At 31.4% G+C, this 24,498-nt stretch overlaps 2 long non-coding RNA genes across 2 annotated transcripts; one reads left to right on the top strand and one right to left on the bottom strand.

The window, feature by feature from the left end:
* Positions 1–291: 291 nt before the first annotated feature.
* LOC127704920 (uncharacterized) lies at positions 292–4,907 on the bottom strand. Its single transcript, XR_007983577.1, has 3 exons — positions 4,864–4,907; positions 2,059–2,146; positions 292–1,066 (listed from the first exon to the last, which is right to left on the bottom strand). It is a non-coding gene; the product is annotated as an uncharacterized LOC127704920 (long non-coding RNA).
* A 13,348-nt stretch (positions 4,908–18,255) lies between these two features.
* On the top strand, positions 18,256–19,947 carry LOC127704918 (uncharacterized). Its single transcript, XR_007983575.1, has 2 exons — positions 18,256–18,741; positions 19,297–19,947. It is a non-coding gene; the product is annotated as an uncharacterized LOC127704918 (long non-coding RNA).
* The last annotated feature ends 4,551 nt before the right edge of the window (positions 19,948–24,498 follow it).

Here is a 24,498-nt window from a genome sequence, read left to right as displayed (position 1 = left end):
AATTTGACGCTTCAAATTTTCCTTTGAAGAAATACTTTTTCCTGTGAGGAAATTTTGTCAACTGCAATTTCCTTTGTGGAAATTTTTAACAAACACTTTTCCTTGAGGGAAAATTCAATACCACAAATTTCCTCTAAGGAAAACATTGGTCTCCAAATTTCCTCTAAGGAAGATTCTGTACATCAACTTTCCCTGTTGGAAATGTTTTCCCCTATTTTTACTCATTGTAAATTTCTTCACTATACAAACAGTATGAACATAATGTTTACAAGACTTAATAAATGATACAAATGATATTTAAAACTTTAATAAATTTTTGACTCAAAATTATCATGACATACAAAAACAATACAGTGAGTCTGACTGTTTAGGTCAAGGTATTGTACATACTTAATATGACTTTAACTTTGATTTATAAAATATTTTTTTGTAGCAAAGTATTCTGTTTTCTTTGTTATTGTTTCAATTGTATACATTAATAAGCAACCAATTTGAATGTCATACCATTTGTGGTGTTCATAAGAATGCGTTCATATTTGCAAATTAAATAATAAAATAAACACTTTTCTTGTAAATTTTAATTTTCCTCTGTTTCAGCTGCTGTGTACAGTTATTCAATCCACTACGTAAAAGTTCAATGCATAAATTATTACATTCACTAAACAATTTCCTTCAATTCTTAGAGAAAACATTTTTGTAATTTGTTCTTCGAAGATCTTCTTCAGTATATTTGATATGAGGGAGCGATGTAAATGAGTGGATAAAGCTGGTGTTTCTTTCAACAACAAAATACTATTTTTTTCTTCATTTCTCCCTTCTTTTGACGTATATATATAATATGTTGTTGCATTTATACAATTTTGTTTTTCTGCATCTATGATAGAACTCCATTTTGTTTCTAGCCATTATCATGTGATTATGATGAAATTTCCTATTTCTTTTTTGCAGGAAAGCACACATTCCATTTCACATTAATCCAATTAGCACACCATGTAGATAGATATCAACTTTCAGTTTCCTCTTCAGTATTGACCTATTGATCATGAAAACCAAGATGTCTGATCACCTATAAATACACAAAATAAACAAATAAAATGTTATAAATGGAGAGAGTAACAGCAATAAAAAAGCTTATTTTGTCATGTTTATGAACATTTTAAGAATATTTCCTTTCTTACTTGTAAGTTCTCTTAATTCCGTGCTTTTTGTCTATGGGTTTTTATATTAGTTGATTTTGTGCATTTTATCAATCTTTCGAGTTGAGTCAATTGCAACGGTTATTTTACAGTTTGTTCTTTATATGTTGAGCTGTTAAACCACTCTCCAAAGTTAAGGTAGGGTTGAGTGCTCACAAACCTGATTTTTTTATTACATGTATTAGTTTTTATTGATTTTTAACTAGCTGTCAGTAACTGTGAGTACTAACAGATCTTTGTGTCTTTTCGATTAAGGGAAAGGTATAAATTTCCTGCTTAGTCCAAAACTGTTTATTTTTTTGCAGGAAATCTACTGGTATGTCATTTGTTGTCTGGTAAAGAGTTGTCTTATTGGCAATCATGCCACATCTTCTTATTTTTATATAACCTTGCCATATTCTGATTGTGCCTGTCCCAAGTTCGGAGCCTGTAGTTTATTCTGACACTAAAATTTAGTGGTTGTTGTTGTTTCATATCTGTCATATTTATTTTTTTTAATTTGTTTTGTTATAAACTAGGCAATTAGTTCTACAGTTGGGATTATTTCAATTTTTTGTCTGAGGGCCTTTTTGCCCTTTTATAGCTGACTACTTTGACAATAGGGTATGTATTTTATCATTATTGAAGGCCGTCACTACCTATAATTGCTTTCTTAGAGCCATGATTAATAGTTTTCATATTTAATATACCACATCTTTTTATTTTTATAATAATCATGATAATCATCTTTCAAGGGCAATAACTTTTATAAAAATGGCCTTATGAGTCTTATCGAGCATCACTGAGGAGTGTTTTGTAGACGAACCGCGCGTCTGGCGTAAATACAAAATTTAATCCTGGTATCTATGATGACTTTTCTTACCATTTAGGTTTTGTTGACTTCTGCAAATTTTAAATTGCCTTTCATTTCTGCTGTTTATAATTTCTCTGTATCTTCTATAGTTCTTGTCCTACACATAAAAAGAGTAAAAATTATTATTTAATGACATCTTGCATCAATAATTATTTTGCTGTTTAATGTATATATCAATACGTGTTTAATAAAAAGCTGTACCATGAGTGCTTGATAAGCTTGTTGCCCTTATAGCTTGGGTTTATGCTTTAAATGAATTTTAATGATTAACTACATTATAGAAAAACTGTGAGCACTGCGCAACTAAGACCCCCCCCCCCCCCTAAAAAAACAAAACTACAGGCTCTAAAGAGCCTGTGTCGCCCACCTGACTCTATTTGGGTTCTTGAAATCATATAAAAAAGATAAAAATCATAACAGATACTTTAATAATGATTGAGGCCATATTTGGTTTAATATTGTCCTACTCCGCTGGCGGACATCTTGGATGATCGATCGGCTACAGAGTAACAACACTTGGTCAACACCTCATAAGGAACATTCATGCTATGTTTGGTTTCACTCCATTCAGTGGTTCTCTAAAAGAAGACATTTGTATGTATTTCCTATAGGGTCCTATCTTAAACTAAGTCCCCCGCTGCTGGCCATCTTGGATGATAGATCGGCAACAAAGTAACAACTCTTGGTCAGCACCTCATAAGGAACATTCATGCCATATTTGATTCCATTCCATTCAGTGGTTCTCTAGAAGAAGTTCAAAATGTAAAAATTTAACAACGGCAACGGACGACGGATGCCAAGTGATGAGAAAAGCTCACTTGGCCTTTCGAGCCAGGTGAGCTAAAAAAGGACATGCACACAGAGTGGTATTCATTGAAACAAAACATGAAAATAATTTGGCTCCATTTAGGGATATCGCAAGTGTATATAAGTTTAAGGCCGTGATTTTTGAACAAATACAATTCTGAAACCTTCCAAAGTGTGAAAATGGACAATTTTAAACAATTTTCCAACAACTAAAATTCCATAACTCTGCATCTTATATAAAAATAAATAGGGGATGATACTCCGGCTTGCATATCATATAAAGTTATAAAGGAAGATAACTGAAGAACGGTAAAATTTATACTACTAAAATTATAACTTTATCTGATTTTGTGGTAAAAAGTATTGGGTTAAAGTTCAATAAAATTTGATTGAGGCAAACTTAATTTAGTGGACGGAAACGAAAAATTCATCATTTTTTCCATCTGTAAAGGACATAACTCTAGAACAGTAAAAGTGACACCACCAAAATTCAAACTGTTTTTTGTGGTAATAAGCATTGTGTGCAAATTTCATAACATTTGGTTGAGGCAGACTAAAGTTAAAGTTAGAGAGCGGGAAACCAAAAATTCAGCAATTTTTCCATTTGTAAAGGGGCATAACTCTAGAACGGTAACACTGACACCACCAAAATTCACACTTGATCTGAGTATTGTGGTAATAAGCTTTTGTAAAAGTTTTATAACATTTGGTTGAGGAAACTAAATTAGAGAACAAAAACCAATGACTTTGGGACAGACGGACAGACGGTCAAGGGTTGACCCACTATGGGTCATAAAAATGAAAAGGGAGTTTATGTCAATATATAAAATCAATTCACCAAAGTTTCATAAAAATTGGTGAAAGCATTCTTGAGACTATCCAAAGTCCCAATATACAACAAAAACTTAAATCAGAATTTTTTTTAAATTGAAAGGGAAATTATCATCATTATGTTAATTGGCAATATTAATAAATGCATGCAATAATTTCTGAAATTTACAGTATAGGCTTTTAACCCCAAGTCAGGAGCCTATGGCATTTGTCAGTTTTGTACGATTTTTAATTTTAGTTTCTTTTATATATTTCGGAGTTTAGTATGACGTCCATTATCACTGAACTAGTATACATTTTTGTTTAGGAGCCAGCTGAAGCACGCCTCAGGTTGTGGGATTTTCTCGCTGCATTGAAGTCACATTGGTGACCTTCGACTGTTATCTGCTCTTTGGGCGGGTTATTGTCTCTCTGACACATTCCCCATTTCTATTTTCAACTTATTTTAAATTCTATTATAAATGTTAAGCTTCTTGTTGATTTGTGTTACATTTGTCATTTCGAGGCCTTTTATTATATTTACAGCTTTCTATATGCATAATTGGTTGAGGACAGGATCCTGTTTTGAGCCCCCCCAATGGTCCCTCCCCCTTATTATCATAAATCTTAGATTTTTCAATATATATCACTTATTTGTACCATATATATACTAATATACCATATTTTTACTCTTAATATGCATGTTTACTATCAACGTGAATCTCGACTCCTGTCCTCAAGCACCTATGTCTATATATGGTGTGAATTTTGCTCATTGTTGATGGTCATACTGTTATCTATAGCTCAGCGAAGCAACATCACAACTGTTTCCAAGTTTGTGAAGTCAGAGGATTATATTCATCTTTCCGACTTTCGGATCATTTGTTGATTTTTCATGAATATGTGCCATTCCAATATGAAATAGCTATATGATGTATATTAAAAAAAACCTTTAAACTAGTATACTCATTTGGGGAACTAATGATTTGTTGGTTTTTCCCTAGTCCAAATAATTATGACGTCTGGCAAGGGTTTTTTATTTTTTATCTAAGACGCCTAAATAGCCTTGGAAGACGTCATAATTATTTGGACTAGGTTTTCGTTTCCACACCATCGACATCGTCCTGTGGAAGAAACGAGTTTGGCGCATTTACAAAAAGATCATGTCTGTAGTGACAAGTTAGTGTGTGTGCTTACCAATATTTGAATTTTATGAGCCTTCTTTTTGAATATTTTTTTCATTTTTTTTTTGGTACAATACTGACGTCGAGTGCTGTTGTTGTTTTGCTGTTTATTTTTTACAAAAGCGATCAAGTAATGCAGGGGAAGGAAACTTACTTAAAAGACCAAAATGAGCCGCACTAATAGGTACATAAATATTTTACTATGCAGTCAGTATCCCGATATACAGGTATGATCATGTATATACTCTTAGACTCATTTCACAGAAAAATCGTACAAGTGAAAATACTCGTTAGTCATGAACATTTTAGATCACTTAAAATTTAGATTTTATAACTTAAATTACGAAAGATGATAATTTGTCAAATGAGCCCTTGTAACCAGGTGCTGCATTTTTTTAGCACGCGTCAAAAGAGCCCATGTAACCAGGTGCTGCATTTTTTAGCACGCGTCAAAAAACAGTTAAAAGTGCCGGGATCTGACAGAGCTTTCAAGAGCTATTTCTGTTACTGTGAGTTTATTATATTTTTATCACAAAACTGAAGCTAATGCTAAGTCAGATTATGTGTGTGTAAGTTTATTAGAAAATTCAACGAGACACGTCCTAATCAGGTAAAATCCAAAATAACAATTTACAAATTCAGATCTACTGCCTGTTGTATATTGCTTACATGATTGTATATTGCCAAACGAATAGATATGTTTGGTACGGGATGGCGGCTTCGAATCGGAGACAAAAAGACCCAGATAAATGAAAGTGTAGAATTTTGTTGTTGAGAATTTTTTTTAAAGAACTAGATTCATATCTAAGAATTTGAATATAGCATCTCGTTTTCTTTAGATAAATTGTTAGCTATTACTGGCTATAATAATTATCCCCTTATAAATATTCGCAAAACATGAAGTTAATGCTCAATGAATATGAAAACACTTTATAAAGTATAAATATTGGTAAACGGACAGCAAGTCATAGGACTATTATAGTTCGAATAAATTAGTTTACAATAACTGTTGAAAGGTTATGAGAGAAAATTCTGGATGAATTTATTTTTATTAGACTGATTTATTTTACAGTAAAGGCTTCATATTTTTAATCAGTTATTTGTAAAAAAAAAAGGTGACATGTTTAACACCATGGAGCCAGTAAATTAACAAACTACTATGATGGATTTTTTTCTTTACAATCATTGATCATTATTAATATTTAAGAATAACTTTTGTTTACAAATTCGTTTTAATAAATAATGGTTCAAGATAAAAACTTTTTGAAAATTAGTCTGTTAGTTTCCAAAGAAAAAAATATCTTAAAAACTGAACTGTGAGTTTTCAATCGTTACGTTTTGTTATACTTTTTTAGTGTTAATCTCAGCAAAGACAAATTTGGTGATAAAAATCGATTTGTTGGTCTTTCCTAAAATTGAAAAAAAAACATACGTCATAATGTAATCTTATAAAAGGGGATGGAAGAAATTCAATATTGATCCTTCAAGGGACAAGTGAACGTGGGAGATATTCATTCCCTACTGTAAAATATTGAGTTTTTGGTTGATTAATGTCGGGTGTGTCTGACGTACCGAATAATATATGAAAGGTACATGTAGGTCTTGTAATTGAGACCGCCCGTGATACGGTCGGAAAATTTCGACTGCCAACGAAAAAGGAGGGCCAGAAAATTGGCCTAATACCAGGTTCCTTACAGTCCACTCGAAGAGTTGTTGCAAGGATTCAACGTCCCCATTGGACGTGGCTGAGCACAGCCCAATGGACGTTCCACTATCATTACTGCTAAGGATTTATTGCCGGTCAGAAGAAGACCTGTAACGACGCTATTTCTATAGTTACTCTAGTTCGCTAACGAATTCGCTTCTTGTTCCATTGAATATAAAGGAAAGAGTTATCTAATATATATTATATACAAGTCTAAATTGAAAACAACGTTCAAACCTATGATTGCGTTGGATAAAAACCGCAATTTTTATACGCGTGCATGCAAAACAAATTTCTTGGTAGTTGGGTCTAAATACAGCACAAACAACATTTTCCAAAAGACCAAATGAGTGAAAAAGTATATTTTAACAATACGCATTTGACTAGCAGGTCGAACAACTGATGTTCTAAAACCCTGCTGACTGCCATTGGCGATTGCCATATAAACGGATCACAAGATGTAACAAAATAGATCTTATTATTATTAATTTATTACCAAACAGAAAACAATAAACTTGCGGAAAAGATGGTAAACCGCAAACATGAGGTGCAAAAATTTGTACACCATATCCGGATTTTCGACAATTATATATATATATTTTTCTTGAACTACTATAAATAAAGTAGTTCATTTTAAAATGTATTCTTTAAAGGTTAAGAAAACAATAAGTTAAAATGGCTGGTACATACATGGCTTCATGGCTAATACCAAAAAGGTATAGCCAATTTCCCGTTTATTTTTTTTCGTTGTTTGGTTCACATGTTAAAATTTAATAAATTGATGAATTTAATAATTTATTGATATCCTCAATCCTTGTTAATATATTTACTTCGGTAGAAAGAAAGTTAATCTTCTCATCTGGACTTTAATCTGCATATCTATTATCTATTTTGGGATTGAAAAAAATATCTTTAAAAAATGCGGTTTCGAGCCTATTTCTTCATTTTAATTTGGTTACACGTTCAGCAATAACTGATACAAATATGATGTATTACCAATGATAAGGCCATATATTTGAAGCTGTTCAAAATTTTGTACATTTTAGGTACGTGTATCAGATCGGACATTTTTTTTTTAATTGTTCTATATAAATAATCTTACTATAAGTTATCTCATGTCTAAACAAAATGTTACTATGAGTGACTTCTAATGAGTTTTGTTTGATAATTTTTTGTTTAATTCAGTTAAAAGTTTGGTTTTTTTTTACACGAGAAGGTCTACTAAAAAGTTTATGATGATTTTTTTTCAGCATAACAAACGGATACTATTTAATGTACACTAGGTGGACTTTCCTCTGTTCCGATGAAGGCAGTGCACGTCTTTCATTTAAAAGATTAAATCGTAGTTTTGCAACAGACGGCGGCACATCGGGCATTGACTTACCATTTTATAATTTGTAACAATTATGATTAACCATATATTTATGAGTTATAACAAAATTATTTTTTTGTACATCTTTATTTAAGACAGAGACATATAATACAATTGTATTATATGTCTCTGTTTAAGATGATCGATATTTGAGAATGATATGAAAATAATAAAATATATATTACAAAAAAAAAAGTTATCTCAGGTCTAGTTATCTAGTATGAAATATATCTACTGGAAATAAGCCCTTTAAAACACAAATCCCCGTTTACTCATTGCGAAGTTTATTTGCTAGTGTTTTATTTTTTTTTTAATCTTTTTTTTAATGATTTTATTATATTATCTTTTTTGTGAAAAGTGGTTGAACATGAAATAGACACCGATGCTACAAAGAAAATTTGTTTAATGTCATCTGTTGCAATATATACTAAGTATTACACGTGGACAGGATGTTCCCCAGAAAATTAAGGTATTCAAAATAAGTTATACACACCCCAAGGGTACACGCCACTGTGATATGGAATACTGGGTCACCAGTAAACTGGTAATCAGCCATGCAACTAATCAGTTGACTGACCATGCCACTACAATTTAAAATCGTTAGATCAAAATGAAATATTTGTTTTAATTTAAAATTGAAGAACTAAAAGGATTTGTCATAATTATGAAGGGAAATAATTCAACAAAATCGGATTATTTCCCAAAAGATTATATTTTTTTTTATTTTTTCCGGTTAAAAAAGAAAACTGTATATATAAAGGGTCCCATCAAGGATTTTATAGAAATCCTTGGTCTCATGAAATGGATCTCACACAGACATGCATAGGCCTAATTGAAATTTACACATTTATTGATTCTATGATTTCTTGAGAAATCAGGAGCGAAATATAACAAATATTTAGTTTTGATATTAAATTAAATTTACCTTTCCTCGCTATAATTCATTTGACATAACATTGAGGGATTTAAGGGTTTGTCCGTAAAACGTGGTTGTCATTAGTATTTCACATGACTTATTGTTTTCGCGCTTCGCCTTGAAGCTCATTATTCTGTTTCAGACAAGATGATGAAAATAACGTGCAAGGCACTTTTTTCGATCATCGTGAAGTGCACTCTCCCCCTCTTCAAGAATTGTATATTTATAAATCCCCGTCCTTTTTAAAATTACCACACTCTTTGTGATTACCGTTATGCTATTATGCTCTACAGTAACCCGGGACTTGATTTACATGTAATATGATATCAGGGGCGATTCCAGCCAGGATAAAGGGGGTCCAAATATATGTCTCCATTAAATGCATTGATCGTTCACAAAAAGGGGAATCAAACCCCCGGATCCCATCCCCTTTCGATCCGCCATTGATTGTGAATATAAATATAATTGTTACTTAAAAGTCATAGACTAGTACTAGCTCCGAGCACCTGTTTTGGGATATACAGCTAATTAACCGTAAATAACTGCGAGATAATGAATAACAAGTTGATAATTGTCTATTCTCTGCTAATTAATGAACCTTCAATTCACCCTGATTCATTTGCGAGACCACCGACACTAAAAATCTTACCTCAAAGTTATAGGTTCTCCGTTACTGGGAACTTCATATCGGATCCGATCAATTTATTGGTTCCATTCCCCCTAGTATAAATGATCCATTTGCAGTGACGATGACAATCATAGCTAGGTATATACTCAAAAATTTACTGTTGATTTTGCATGATAACATACATGTTATGTCAACTCACTTCTCCTTCCTACGGCGTCAGAGAGAAAAAAAAGCCTTGCAATGCGTCATAATTATTTGGACTACTTCCATGTGGCTTTAAAAAAAAACAAACAATAATTTATTTCACTGATTGAGATTGGGCTGACGAGACATTTCAGCATGTGAAATCTTAATTGTTAGTCCAAGTACACAGTTATCATCCATTGATTTTCATTTTTTACAAAAAAGATTCCCTATTGTGGACCATGTATTAATACTTCAAAATTTATTTATTTATATTTTTTATGCATAAAAAGTAAGGGACCGGTCAAAATTTCTTGATGCATGGGACCGGTGCAAAAAGAAAATTGTCTGAAATAATTCTCTTGATCCCATGGTTACTGGCAGAATAAAAATATGCTTGTCCCATGACTTTTACCTAGTAAAAAAGTGTGTGTCCCATGTTAAAGCACAAAAAACATGATCAAAGTTGTGGCTACATTTCATGCTACAATGTATTTGGATAGCTGAAAAATAATGCTACTATGTGTGAACTGTATCTATATTGCTGTTATAAAGTAAACAAAACAATACATAAGCATATTTTATTGCCAACACAGGAGCCCAAACAGATGACAATATGTTATTGACTATAATAAATGATACATGCAATATTAAACAATAAACATGTATGAAGTGTATGGTAGAATACATTTTTTCAAAAAAAATTGCAGCTTAATTTAGAATCTGACTATTCTAAATTAACAGTAGGTAGGTAAATTCTGCTTTACGGGAGGACAGAATTATATTTGACAGTCATGCTTTTTTGCGCAGAAAACACTATCCATGAATTCGTTTTTTTTACATTTGTTAAACGGTTATACATGTAAAATATCTAATCAAATTTTTACATATTTTTTTTAATTTTATATCAAAGTATTTTTTCATGTTTATTCTGTTCCAAAGTTTTTTTTTTGTTGCCTTCACTGTTCTTTAAGGGACTGGTCAATATTTATTGGGGGGTTGGGACCGGTGCAATTCATATTTCTCCCTTACAAAAAGCTATGTCCTACCCTCTGAATATACCAAAAAAAGTTTCTGTCCTATATGAAATATCTACTAAATAAGTATATGTCCTATCTAATCTATGAATAAATCAAACAGACTATAGTTGTTAAATTCTGTGTCATTTGGTCTCTTGTGGAGAGTTGTCTCATTGGCAATCATACCACATCTTCTTTTTTATATTTAACTTCATTTTTATCAGATTAACATAGATCATATATAGTAAGTCTTTGAATTTGTCTGGAATTTTAAATGATCTCCTCCTTGAAGAAGGCAAATAAGATTCCTTTTCAATTTCACTTTCACTTTCACTGCCACTACTACTACTATTACTACTGTATTCATCATTTAGTATTATTGTCATCATTGTCATTATCACTGTCAGAACTGTCATAGGCTCTTATTACAAGGTCATCTTCTTCGTCACTTTGGATTTGTTCATTATCTACACTACAAACTGCTCAGAGTCTGAAAAGACCAGATTTTGTGCTCACATTTTACTTGACTAGTCTCGACATTATCTCGACATGTTGATATATATTATATGAATATATCAAAAAGGGATCAAACATTAAAGAAATTATTAAAATTGTCCTTCTGATTAAAGTGGTGAAGTATAAAGCAATACCTCCTGCTTGGGGCAAAAAGATCACACCTACCAGAGAGTATTAAATTCTAAATAACATTCATTCAAAATTGCAACATCCTGTTAAACTTAAATCGCAAGGCCTTTTGAATTCACTAGATAAGTAGGTAAACGGACAGAAAGTCACAGGACAAAAAGTCACAAATTTGATAGGACAAAAAGTCACAAATAATATGTATACACTTGTTTGAATATTTTAGAGAAAGATCTTTAAATATTTACTTTTTATTACATATATTTATTTTACAGTTGATGAAATTGTTCATGAGACTTGATAAATAAAAATTTATTAAATTTTAATCATGCAAAAGATATATTTCTTGGCACCATGAAGCCGTTTAATTACCAACTCACTTTGACATTTTGTTTTCATAACAATTATTTGATCATTATAAATACGTTAATATTGATTCACTTATGGGGTCTTTGCATCGGCACTAAACACATTTATTTAAAAATTCGTAAGGGTTCCGCGGAACCCAGTGTCTCGCCTACTTTTGGTGTTAATCGCAGGCTCAACAAAAATGAAGAAAAAAATTAATAAAAATATTCCCCTCTATACTATGTTTTGATTGTAAGTAGCTTCTGTCCAAGTTTGGTAAAAATCCAGGATAAATTATGAATCTAATAAATGTTTTAAAAACTTAAACTGCAGAATGTATGTAATGTTGACTGGAAGAAAAACTAAGTCCATTTATAAGTAAAATACAGAAAAAATGGAACAAAATTTTATCAAAATTTCCTTCTAGATACTATCTTATGATCATAAACAAGCTTCTTTCCAAGTTTGGTATAAATCCAGGATAGTTTAAGAAAGTTATTGAAATTTCAAAAACTTTAACCACAGAGTGAATGTAATGTTAACTGGCAGAAAAACTAAGTCCACTTATAAGTAAAATACGGAAAAAATGGAATTTTTTTTTTACAAAATTTACTTTTGAATATAATCTTATGATCATAAACAAGCTTCTGTCCAAGTTTGGTAGAAATCCAGGATAGTTTAAGAAAGTTATTAAAATTTCAAAAACTTTAACCACAGAGTGAATATTTGTGGACGCCGCCGACGACGACGACGACGACGCCGACGGAATGTAGGATCGCTATGTCTCGCTTTTTCGACAAAAGTCGAAGGCTCGACAAAAACCAGTTGTTGGCATGACACGGGTTATGTTCTTCTCATATATGTTATGATGGTATGATACTAATTCCCCTAACGGGAAGGATTGTGCCTGATATTCATATGATGAAGACATAATCTTTCAATCAGTTTAATTGAAGTCTGGAGCTGACATGTCAGTTAACTGCTAGTAGTCTGTTGTTATTTATGTATTATTGTCATTTTGTTTATTTTCTTTGGTTACATCTTCTGACATCAGACTCGGACTTCTCTTGAACTGAATTTTAATGTGCGTATTGTTATGCGTTTACTTTTCTACATTGGCTAGAGGTATAGGGGGAGGGTTGAGATCTCATAAATATGTTTAACCCCGCCGCATTTTTGCGCCTGTCCCAAGTCAGGAGCCTCTAGCCTTTGTTAGTCTTGTATTATTTTTAATTTTAGTTTCTTGTGTACAATTTGGAGTTTAGTATGGCGTTCATTATCACTGAACTAGTATATATATTTGTTTAGGGGCCAGCTGAAGGACGCCTCCGGGTGCGGGAATTTCTCGTGCATTGAAGACCTGTTGGTGACCTTCTGCTGTTGTCTGTTCTATGGTCGGGTTGTTGTCTCTTTGACACATTCCCCATTTCCATTCTCAATTTTATTTTTTTATATAAATTTTGTTTACAAAGTTGCTTTATATACTAAAGTTCAAGAAAAGTACAAAAATGTTTTTTTTTAAATAAGTGTTTTCTTGTTAAAGAAAAATAATCTCAAAACTGAATTGTGACTTTTTGTCCTGTGGCTTTTTGTCTGTGACTTTTTGTCTGTGACTTCTGTCCTACATTCGATAAGTAATACACGAGTTTAAGAAAAGTAGGGCTTTCTTTTTACCTGTAAAACACACATGTACTGATGTAATTAAACCTTATTAAAGTGCCTCTTGTATGCCATGTCTTTAAATCTGACAAAAATTTATTTAAATTTGATTAAAATAAATTTTTACTGTAACTTTGGAACACATTTCCTTTTTTAAAAGGTTATCAAGGATTGTTATGAAAGTTCTATTATCATGATTATATTAAATTCTTGTTTTAACAAAACAAAGGTGTCATTTTTTAAATTTTATAACTTTTTCAAATCAGCTTGGATTTTCATCAATCTTTTCAGCTATCTTTATTATATATTTATCTTACAAAATACCAGGTTGTTTTGTGTTTTGGTGTATTGTGTCAAATTTAAGGACTTAGTTAATAGGTAAAAAAAGGCTAAAATTTTCAGTTTTGACAAAATTCAGATAGAAACCTATAATTTAAATATTTAAATTTGACAGCAATAAACCAAATTACCATATAACCTGTTTTTTTGTAAGATAAAAATATAATGAAGATAGCTGTAGATTTGGATGAAAATTCAAGTTGCTTTGAAGTAGTTATAAAATAAGTCAAAGTTAAGTATCCAAATTTAGTCTGAACTGCAAATTCTATCTTTTTTGAACTAGATTAATTTAATCCTTAAATTTGACAGCAATACCCCAAACTACATAACGACCTGGGATTCAGTAAGATCAGTATATAACTGAAAAAGCTGTATAGTTTGATGAAAATCCAAGTTGATTTGAAAAAGTTATAAAAGAAATTAAAGTGTACTATCTGAATTGAGTCCAAACTGCAAATTCAAGATTTTTTTTACCTAGATTAATTTAATCCTTAAATTTGACAGCAATACCCCAAACTACATAATGACCTGGGATTCAGTAAGACCAGTATATAACTGAGATAGCTGTATAGTTTGATGAAAATCTAAGTTGATTTGAAAAAGTTATAAAAACATCAAAGTGTACTATCTGAATTTAGTCCAAAATGCAAATTCTATCTTTTTTTACCTAGATTAATTTAATCCTTAAATTTGACAGCAATACACCAAACTACATAACGACCTGGGATTCAGTAAGATCAATATATAACTAAGATAGCTGTATAGTTTGATGAAAATCCAAGTTGATTTGAAAAAGTTATAAAAATAATTAAAGATGACTATCTGAATTTCATCAAATTTTTTTTACCTTTTAATTTAATTCTTTAATTTCACAGCAATGAACCAAACTACCAAAAAAACTGGAATTTTGATAGATCTATATTTAATTTAGTTAGATGGACTGATTTACACCATATGTTACTTTGTTTGTTCCTCAATTAATCTTGTTTATTTTGTTGTAATTAAATTTGTATAGACTACTTTCTACATTCATACATATGCCATAACAATATTGCTGTCCTATCAGTGCTGAAAACTAAAAAAGTAGAAGTCCTATCAAAAATTAAGTTAAAAAAATGTGTTTCCTACTGCGTTTTGCACCGGTCCCTAAATCTTGAAAATGAATTTGGTATGTTGTAACTGTTAAATTCACATTGCTAGATGTTCATGATGTTATTTTTGTTTGTTATAGATTTATCAAATTTTTTTTTTTCATATACAGACATTGTTTCAAAAAGTTCATGTCCCATGCTTGCCAATAATGAAAAAAACATTGAGTCCCATTCCTGTAAACACTGCAAAAAGTGCTTGTCCCATTACAGTTTGCACCGGTCCCATGCATCAAGAAATTTTGACCGGTCCCTAAGTACAATGAAGTAGGGGGATGCAATTATTTTATTTTAGTTTGAGAATCACTCATACTTCTTGTATGATGTCACCTTAGCCTACAAATTACCAAAAAGAAACACATTTTTATTTCCTCTAGCTTATGTGTATGCTTTTTCATATACATGTAAAAATGTGTTACTGCCTATATTGACCTTAAATGTTATTCAGTCTTGCAATGCCTAATGTAGTCTAAATAATTATGACATCTTTGAAGGCTATTTTAAATTTTTGCTTTGACGCCTTCCTGTCGATGTAAGGTTTTTAAATATACATGAAGAATTTTTATATTAGCCGCCCCCCCCCCCCCCCCTTAATTTTGAAATCTCTATTTTTAGGCTATGCTCATATAAATTCGACTTTTGAAGAATTGAAATAAATCTGAGACAGCAAATGAGTATTCAGCTTCTTTACATTAAAATACATCATGTACATGCACAATTATATATAAATAGTTATAAAGACATTTAAAAAGCAATTTTTTGCAATATTTAAATTATGTAGGCCCAAATCTTGAAAGTTAAACGTTAAACTTTAAACGGCAACAAATTAACACCCAAAGTTCAAACATAAGAATGAACTAAAGTCTTTACTGTATATATGCTATTGCCATGAAACTAGGTAAACTTCTTATAGTTCCCTAATCTTAGTTCATGCCAAGTTTGATTAAAATTAGTATTTCTACTCTATTAGGTCTCTAGTGTGGATAGTGTATAACTTGCAAATTATTTTCATACTCCTTCCAAATTTATTGCTTTAAATATTACGGATGAACATGATGAAATTACATTGGAAAAAAATGTGGCAATTTTTTTTAGGTTAAGGATGTTCGCTCCTCTTAATTTGGATTTTTACCAGATATTCGGAATCCTCTGGTTTTATCCATGCAGTGCCATTAAAAAAGTTTGCCCGCAAACCCCCACTTTTCTTTTCATATTTTATTACATAGTTTAAAAAGCCATATTTGAAAATCTTATAAAATCCTTGTTATTTTTCCATAGCTTTTGAAAGAAAAAGGTGCCAGTGTTAAGTGTATGAAAAATCTGGAGAGAATCACTTCCCGCCAAATTTTTAATAGCTTATATCTTAAAAACAAGCACACAGACCCTTAATTTTTTCTGTTTTTTTAGTTCCTTTATTCATATACTTTCAATTTATAACAGTCTTTTAAAAAGCTTGTTATTTTGAAACAGAGTAGTGAACATCCTTTTTAAAGTAGTGATTTGGTATAGTTTGAAAAGGTCAAATATTAGTATGTCTGAAGTTGTCAAAACTAAATTATAGACCCTTTAAACATAAAATTGTCCATATTTTGAGTTATAGCTTATAGATTTTTCTATTATGTTATGTCCTGTCCCAAAAGTAGTACACTACACTGTAAAAATCTTTTTTGGATAGAGCCAGCGCAATTTTTTAAATTTGTCTTTTTAGCTCATCGTTCCAAAGGAACAGTGAGATTTTGCCATCACTTGGCGTCTGTTGTCTTCTGTCGTTGTCTGTCATCAACCATTGGCGTCCGTCGGGTGTAAACTATTTCATACATCTTCTCCTCTACTGAACCAATTCCTACCAAACTTAAGCTGAATGATCTTTAGGGTAACTTCAATAAAGTTTGTGTTTTGTTTTTTGTTTCTTCGAAAAACATGGTTGTCATGGCTAAATAAGAACATAGGCGTAAATGCAGTTTTTGGCTTTTATCTCAAAACCCAAAGCATTTAGAGCAAATCTGACACAGAGTAAATTGATCATTAGGTGTTAAAAGTTCTATCAGCCCTGAAATTTTCTGATGAATCTAATAATCCATTGTCATGATTGTTGGGTTGCTGTCACTAAATTGGTAATTTCAAGGAAAATTTGCAGTTTTTGGTTATTATCTTGAATATTATTAATGATAAAGATAAACTGTAAACAGCAAAAATGTTCAGCAAAGTAAGATCTACAAATAAGTTTCTATAACCAAAATTGTCAATGGACCTCTTAAGGAGTTATTGCACATTAACGACAATTTTACACAATTTGTTTATCATGTTTTCTAACTTTAAAAAATCTTCTCCTCTGAAACTACTGAACCAATTCCAACCAAACTTAGGCTGAATGCATATGACCCTACGGTATTTAGAATAAAGCTTGTGTTTTATTTTCTGTTTCTTCAATGAACATGGCTGCTATGTCTAAAAATAGAACATAGGGGTAAAATGCAGTTTTTAGCTTATATCTCAAACACTAAGGCATTTAGAGTAAATCTTATGTGAGGTAAAATTGTTCATTATGTGAAGTTCTATCAGCCATTAAAATTTCTGATGAATCTAACAATCCATTGTTGGGTTGCTGCCACTAGATGGATAATTTTAAGGAAATTTTGCAGTTTTTATACGACCTCAAAAAAATTTTGCGGTCAAAATATTGGTATGATGTTGGCGTCGTCGTCCAAAGACACATTGGTTTTCGCACTCTAACTTTAGTTTAAGTGAATGGATTTTACCTTTAGGTTCAATACCACAATTGGAATTGATTTTGGGGGTTATGGTACCAACAGTTAAGGAATTAGGGGCCAAAAATAAGCATTTTTGTAACTTCCAGACATAACTTGTGTGTTAGTGTATGGATCTCTCTGACATTGTACCACAATATCCATATCACAAAGGGAATGCTGGGATTGATTTTGGGGGTAATTGCCTCAAAATTTTAGGAATTAGGGGCCAAAAAAGGGGTAAAAAACAAGCATTTTTCTAGTTTTAGGACAATAACTTGTGTGTAAGTGTATGGATCTTTATGAAATTGTACTACAAGGTTCCATATCACAAAGGGAAAGCTGGGATTGAGTTTGGGGGTAATTGCCCTAAACGTGTAGGAATTTGGGGCCAAAAAGGGGGCAAAAAACAAGCATTTTTCTTGTTTCCAGACAATAACTTGTGTTCAAGTGTATGGATCTCTCTGAAATTGAACTGTAAGGTACCGTTCCACATAGGGAAGGCTGGGATTGAGTTTGGGGGTGATGAATCATAAGGGGGTTCACAAAATTTTGGGGGGGGGGGATTTTTTTTCCTTTTGTTTTCTTTAAAATTTTCCATTTTGAATTGGTTATTTCTGATTTATATATAAAAGCAAATAATAATGATATGGTTTGAATAGGTAAATTAGAAATTTTTAAGTTCTTAGACTACATTCATTTTGTGAGCCTCTTGTTTTAATTGCTTCTGTAAGTAATATATTAATTTAAAATTTTGACTACAGACACATACAGATTATACCGTTAACAATATTTCAGAGTTTAATGTTGTCAAGCACACAAATCATGAAAGAATAGTTAATCATGTCATTGTTGTCCATTGAAAAATTAGTATGAACACGATGAAAAAGTACGGGAATGTTTGTTTGTTAAACTATTGACCGTGGTTATGTCTTTGAAACTGTTGACTGGCAAATAGTCTGTGAAATGAAATAGCACAAATATTTCATTCCTTTTTTATATCATGGTATATAGAAAAACACATACTGATGTATAATGATAGTTATAGTCATTAAATTATAGTTTTTACCTTTTTTAAGTTTAGGGCAAGAAATATAGAAGATAAAGAAAAATATAAACAATTACGACTGTACAGTAGAAATGATCGGCAAAACAAGATAAACAGAAGACAACAAGGCCTAAATGGTAAGACCACTTCTATATAATAAAAGTGATTGCCCTTGATTGAAGACTATTATAAAAATTATAAAAATAAGAAGATGTGGTATGGTATTAAATGAGTTATCTATCCACCAGAGTTCAATGAAGTGGATGCAAGCAATTAAAGACCAATGACGGCCTTCGATAATGAGAAAACCCATACCTTATAAGTCAGCCAATATAGACCCAACATGAAAAGATTTAAACAATCCAAATTAGTTCAAAGCCAATAACAATTAATAAAAAAAATCATGTCTATGAGCACTCCACCTAACCATAATCTAGGACAGTGGTTCAAATAGCACAACATATGAACAAACTGTAAAAACTGTTGCAAGTGGCTCAACTCATTATCACTGCAAGGCACTAAAACGACTGATATTATGTCGTGGACACAAAGCACTGAAATAACAGAACTCATAATCATGATTAGTAAGAATATCAAATTTAAGTTTCTCAAAATGTTCATATTAAACATAATAAAATAAGCTTATTTCATATTTCTGTTTTTTTCTCAATTTATATATTGTGTATTTATAGGTGAGACTTCTTGGTTTTCATGATCATTAACAGGTCAATACAGAAGAGGAAACTTAAGGTTAATACTTTTCTACATTGTGTGCTAATTGGATTAATGTGAAATGAAATGTGTGCTTACCTGGAAAAAGAAAATAGGAAATTTCTACAAAATGGCTGTAAAAAAAATGGAATACAATCATAGATGCACAAGAACACAATTGTGTAATTGCAACAACCTACATATTCACTGAAGGATTATGGAAAAATGTAGAAAAAATAATATTTTGTCGAAATAAACACCTGCTTTATCCATTCATGTACATAGCTCTGTCATATCAAATATACAGAGGAAGATGTTTGAAGAACAAATTGCAAAAATGTATTCTCTACCAATAGAAGGAAGATGTCTGGTGGATGGAATTATTTATGCACTGAACTGTTATGTAGGGGATTGAATAATTGTACGCAGCAGCTTAAACAGAAGAAAAGTTAAATTAACATGAAAAGTGGTTATTTTATTTAATCTGCAAATATGCACAATATTAATAACATCACAAATAATATGATATTCGTAGCGTTTTGCTTATTATTGTATTGTCTCAAACAGCTAACCTATTGTTTTTGTATTCCATGTTACTCATCAGTGAACATTTTATTAAAGTTTTAATTATCTTTTGTATCAATTATTCAGTCTCAGGAAAAATTATATTCATACTGTTTTTACTGTTATGAAATTTTCATAGAGGAAAATTGAACAACAGAAATTTCCATAGAGGAAATTTGGAGAACAATGTTTTCCTTAGAGGAAATTTGTGGTCTTGAATTTTCCCTCAAGGAAAAGTGTTTGTCAAAAATTTCCTCACAGGAAATTGCTGTTGACAAAATTTCCTCACAGGAAAAAGTATTTCCTCAAAGGAAAATTTAAAGCAGCAAATTTCCTCACAGGAAAAAGTATTTCCTCAGAGGAAAATTTGAAGCCTCAAATTTCCTCAAAGGAAAATTTGAAGCTGCAAATTTCCTCACAGGAAATAGAATTTCCTCGAAGGAAATATTAATGCAGCAAATTCCCTAAGGGAAATCTTTTTCCCTTGAGGAAAATACAATTTCCCTTAAGGAAAAATCTTTTTCCTTAAGGGAAATTTGATTTCCCTTGAGGAAAACTACTTTTCCTCTGAGGAAATTGTTGAAAAAAGGGGCATAACTTTTTCAACAGTGGTGCTAGAGCCAAAAAATTTTAGGACAAATATCAGGGAATCAATACCAACCAAGTTATCAACTTCATTTTGACTTCACTCCAAAAATTAAGGTGACAACTTTTGCACTCAGCGGAAGTGCAAACTTGTCCCGGAGACTGTTACTAGATTTGATTTAAAAATCTTCTTTTTGAGACCTTTATGTTTAATGCGATTTCATGTATGGACTACTAGCCAAAATGATTGCATGCATCCGTCCGTTTGGAACAAATCTTAACTTAAATAGCTTGATGCATACGGGTCCAGTATTACAAGCCTTGACGGAATTTAGATAAATTCTGAAATTGAATCTATCTCCGTTTTCCTCTCAGTTTCTGTCATTCATCATATTTGGGTATTTTTCTAATAATCGAAATTAAGTTTTGCGTAAAACATTTTCGTATCACACTCCATGCGTGCAGTGTGATACTAGAAATATCTCTACATGCAAGAAATATATAACAGGCAAAGATCATAAGAGAAACTTTATTAAAATGCAGTGAAAGTGAGATTTTTTATTTTTTCTTCATAATCGTAAAAAAGCACAACGCATAAAGTAAATTTAACAACATGAAACAATTCCTAAACAACTTCAAAATTTCGTATAACGTGTATAATCTAATTTTATTCAAAACACTGTTTTAATAACATGATTTTCATAAGCAATAAGGATAATCCAAACAATTTTGTTAATTGGATAATTCACGGCTGAGTAATTGTGTAATCAGTGACACGTGCCCTCATTGTTTTAAAAATGATAAATATCTCTCGAAGTTCGTTTTTAAATCTACCAAAATTTACCACTGAAATTAACAGCTTGCAACGAATACAAACATACTTTACAAGTCATAATATAATGATATTCGTCACCGATATCACTTGAGCCGCGGTGATGATCAAGTCTGTCTTAAACAGGTTTTATTGTTATAATTTTATGAAATTATAATGAATATAGAAGAGAATTACGGTATTGGTTTTGCTCATTGTTGAAGGCCGTACGGTGACCTATAGTTCTTCATTTCTGTGTCATTTTGTCTCTTTTGGAGAGTTTTCTCATTGGCAATCATACCACATCTCGATCTTTTTTATAATTACAGTTAGACTTCAATCGCCCCTCCCCCACCCCCTCCCTCATTTTCTTGAAACTCCTGATAGAGTTGAAGATTATAAATAGATAGCTTACATATGCAACTTTTCTTTCAAAAAAAATACAAAAAATACATTCTTGTCCAGATGTATATGTCGGCAGCTAGGAGCTTATTCTCAATGTTTTGAATCTGAGCTATTCAGAAAGCTATTATAGTTCTTATTTTAGTTTTAAATACTTTATGAATGCTCCGCAAAGATAAAGCAAAATTTGCATTTAATACGAAATTTGATTAAGCGTGTTGCATTCGAAGTGATCAGACTACCGCTAGGCCATTTCAACTCAATATATAAAATATCCTTGCATCGGTAAAACTATGAATCGGCTTTGACCAAACTATAAGAATTTAAGGCTGCTCTGTTTTTACAATAATTGTTTACACTCTGCATGTTATCATTTCACTGAATATCATGTAATATTTGTTAATGGACGGTTGATGAGTCACAGAAAAGACATGTGACAAGTAAACTGTTAACATCAAAATGATTTTTTTTTATCAGTTTCACTATATACCTACGGGATATCATACATTCTATATAAGGGATTCTACGTGGTAACTTTCCCCCGGGTGAATGCAGGGTATTGTGATTTTTTTTTCACAATTGAATTTATAGAATTAACTTTTTTAAGATTCATTTTCCTATGTATCAAGATCAGCGGCGGATCCAGGATTTAGGAAAGTGGGGGCGAAGTATGGAATCTTCTGCCGAGCGTAGCAAGGCGAAAAAAAATTTGACCTTTTTTTGGCTAAAAAACATAAAATAAGTGTAAAATGCACTAATTCAACGGCTCCTGATGTGGGGCATGTATATTCTTACAGTTAAAGTGTAAGGGTTAGACATTTTTGATGCCGTATTCTCCCCATTAAATGTCTATCATAAAATGATTGGATGGATCCAAAGGTATGTACAAAATGTACAAATATATTTGATGTGGGATTTGTCAGTAAAAAATGGACATGGAAAAATTATCGTTTGTTGTATGGTTAGTTAGAATAACCTCACAGATTTCTTGTTGTAAACAAGATATACGGACATTCAATGAAATTTACAATACGAACGACAAGAAGAAAGACAAAAAAGCAATTTTTATCCCAAACGCCCTCTACGCCCCCCTCTGGATCCGCCACTAACAGATAGTTTTCTGTTACCAGTTTTATGGCATTGCAACACCACTGCATGGGCATCCAATTAAAATTTAAATATTTATTTTATTACATAAGTGTTGTCATCCGTATCAATAAATTGTTAATCAAAATTTGAAGTGAGTATTAATAACGTCTAGGATAAGTGTTGGATTTGTCTGTTGATATGAATACACAAAATTTAGCTAAATTTGTATTATCTAAATTAATGAAAAGGCCAGCTATAGTGTGTCTTTAAAATGATATTGTTGGAATGTATTTATAGCATGAAAATTGTTTGTGACAGAGATTTTCCGTTGACTTGGACTGCGAATTTGAAAATAATATATTTTTCAATTCACATTCTACAAGATGACATATTTTGTAAGTACTTTAACCTTTTATTCTAATTATGGTATCTTTGAGATGACCTGTTACTTACAACTGTCACGTGTACATGTTCAAGGCGCGTGCCGCTGAAATAGGTCACCTTTCAAGTTTGAAAATATGTGAATAGGTCGGGAAAACTATCAGAAATATATATGATAAAATCAGTAAAGTACCCACAACTTCTTTGGTAAACTTTCTTGCTGTTCCCGGGTGTGTTTTAATCGAAAAATATTCTCTCTTTTGACACTATGGTATTCCACCCTTACATTGCACACCACATAAAACCTAAACATTCCAAGTGCAGTGACTTGTAAATTAAATGATAAAAAATTGAATTGCGTATAAGAATAAGAATAAGAATAAGAATAAGAATAAGAATATTTCATTTCCAATTAAAGGGCCCTATAAAGAGCTTTCATCACATTACATACAAGTACATAAGATTAGACATAAATTAGAGACATATAAGAAAACAACACCGTTTAATACTATTAAAAATGCTATAAAAGGCCAGGACAGAACCAGATAATACAATTCATATCTTTGAAATATACCATTCAAAATCATATACCACTCAAAATATGTGTATTTGTGGCTAATTTGCATTTATTATCTTTGAACTTCTCCTTCTCTCAAGATTTTTAGATAAATACTTTCCCAAACATTTATACATATTTAAATTTTCTTGTGTAAATAGCCATGAAGACTTTGAAAAATTGTCTAAAGATTGAAAATTATTACAAGTTAGAGAAATTTCAGTAAAAAAATCATTTCTGTTATCAACATATAGTGGACATTCAGTCACAAAGTGTATCTCATCTTCAACTATATTTAATGTACAGTATAAACATTTTCTAGACTTGTTAACATTTTCTAAGTATATATAGTATAGATTTGATTTGGCAATCTTCGTTTAGAGACCTTTGTGATTTATGCAATTTCATTTGTGGATTACTAGCATAAAGAATTACATGCACTTTATATATAAATGACATATTTTCTACATTGAAATAAAATTGAGAATGGAAATTAAAAGCCTATTTCAAAAACATAAAAAGGATTTTTATTTGTAACTTTAAAAGTCCTCGAAAAAAACTTTGTAATTGAAAGTTTCTTTAATATATTCTACACGTATACGGAAGAGTGTTCATACCAATTGTGTTCGCTTAATACCGAACCCGCGTAACCTTAAAAATTAAGACATTACACGATCAAAACATTAAAATTTTGTTTATTACAGATATTTTATAATATCCACGGTTGAATGCACAATGTTCCTATCCAAGAGAACCGTCTACTATTAGAGGAGGGACGACAGCCTAGATGTCGTG

This window comes from Mytilus californianus, unplaced genomic scaffold (assembly GCF_021869535.1).
Source record: "Mytilus californianus isolate M0D057914Y unplaced genomic scaffold, xbMytCali1.0.p SCAF_6, whole genome shotgun sequence".
NCBI classification, from domain to species: Eukaryota; Metazoa; Mollusca; class Bivalvia; order Mytilida; family Mytilidae; genus Mytilus; species Mytilus californianus.
The sequence above is the reverse complement of the archived record's forward strand: the minus strand, read 5'-3'. Positions and strand labels throughout refer to the sequence as shown.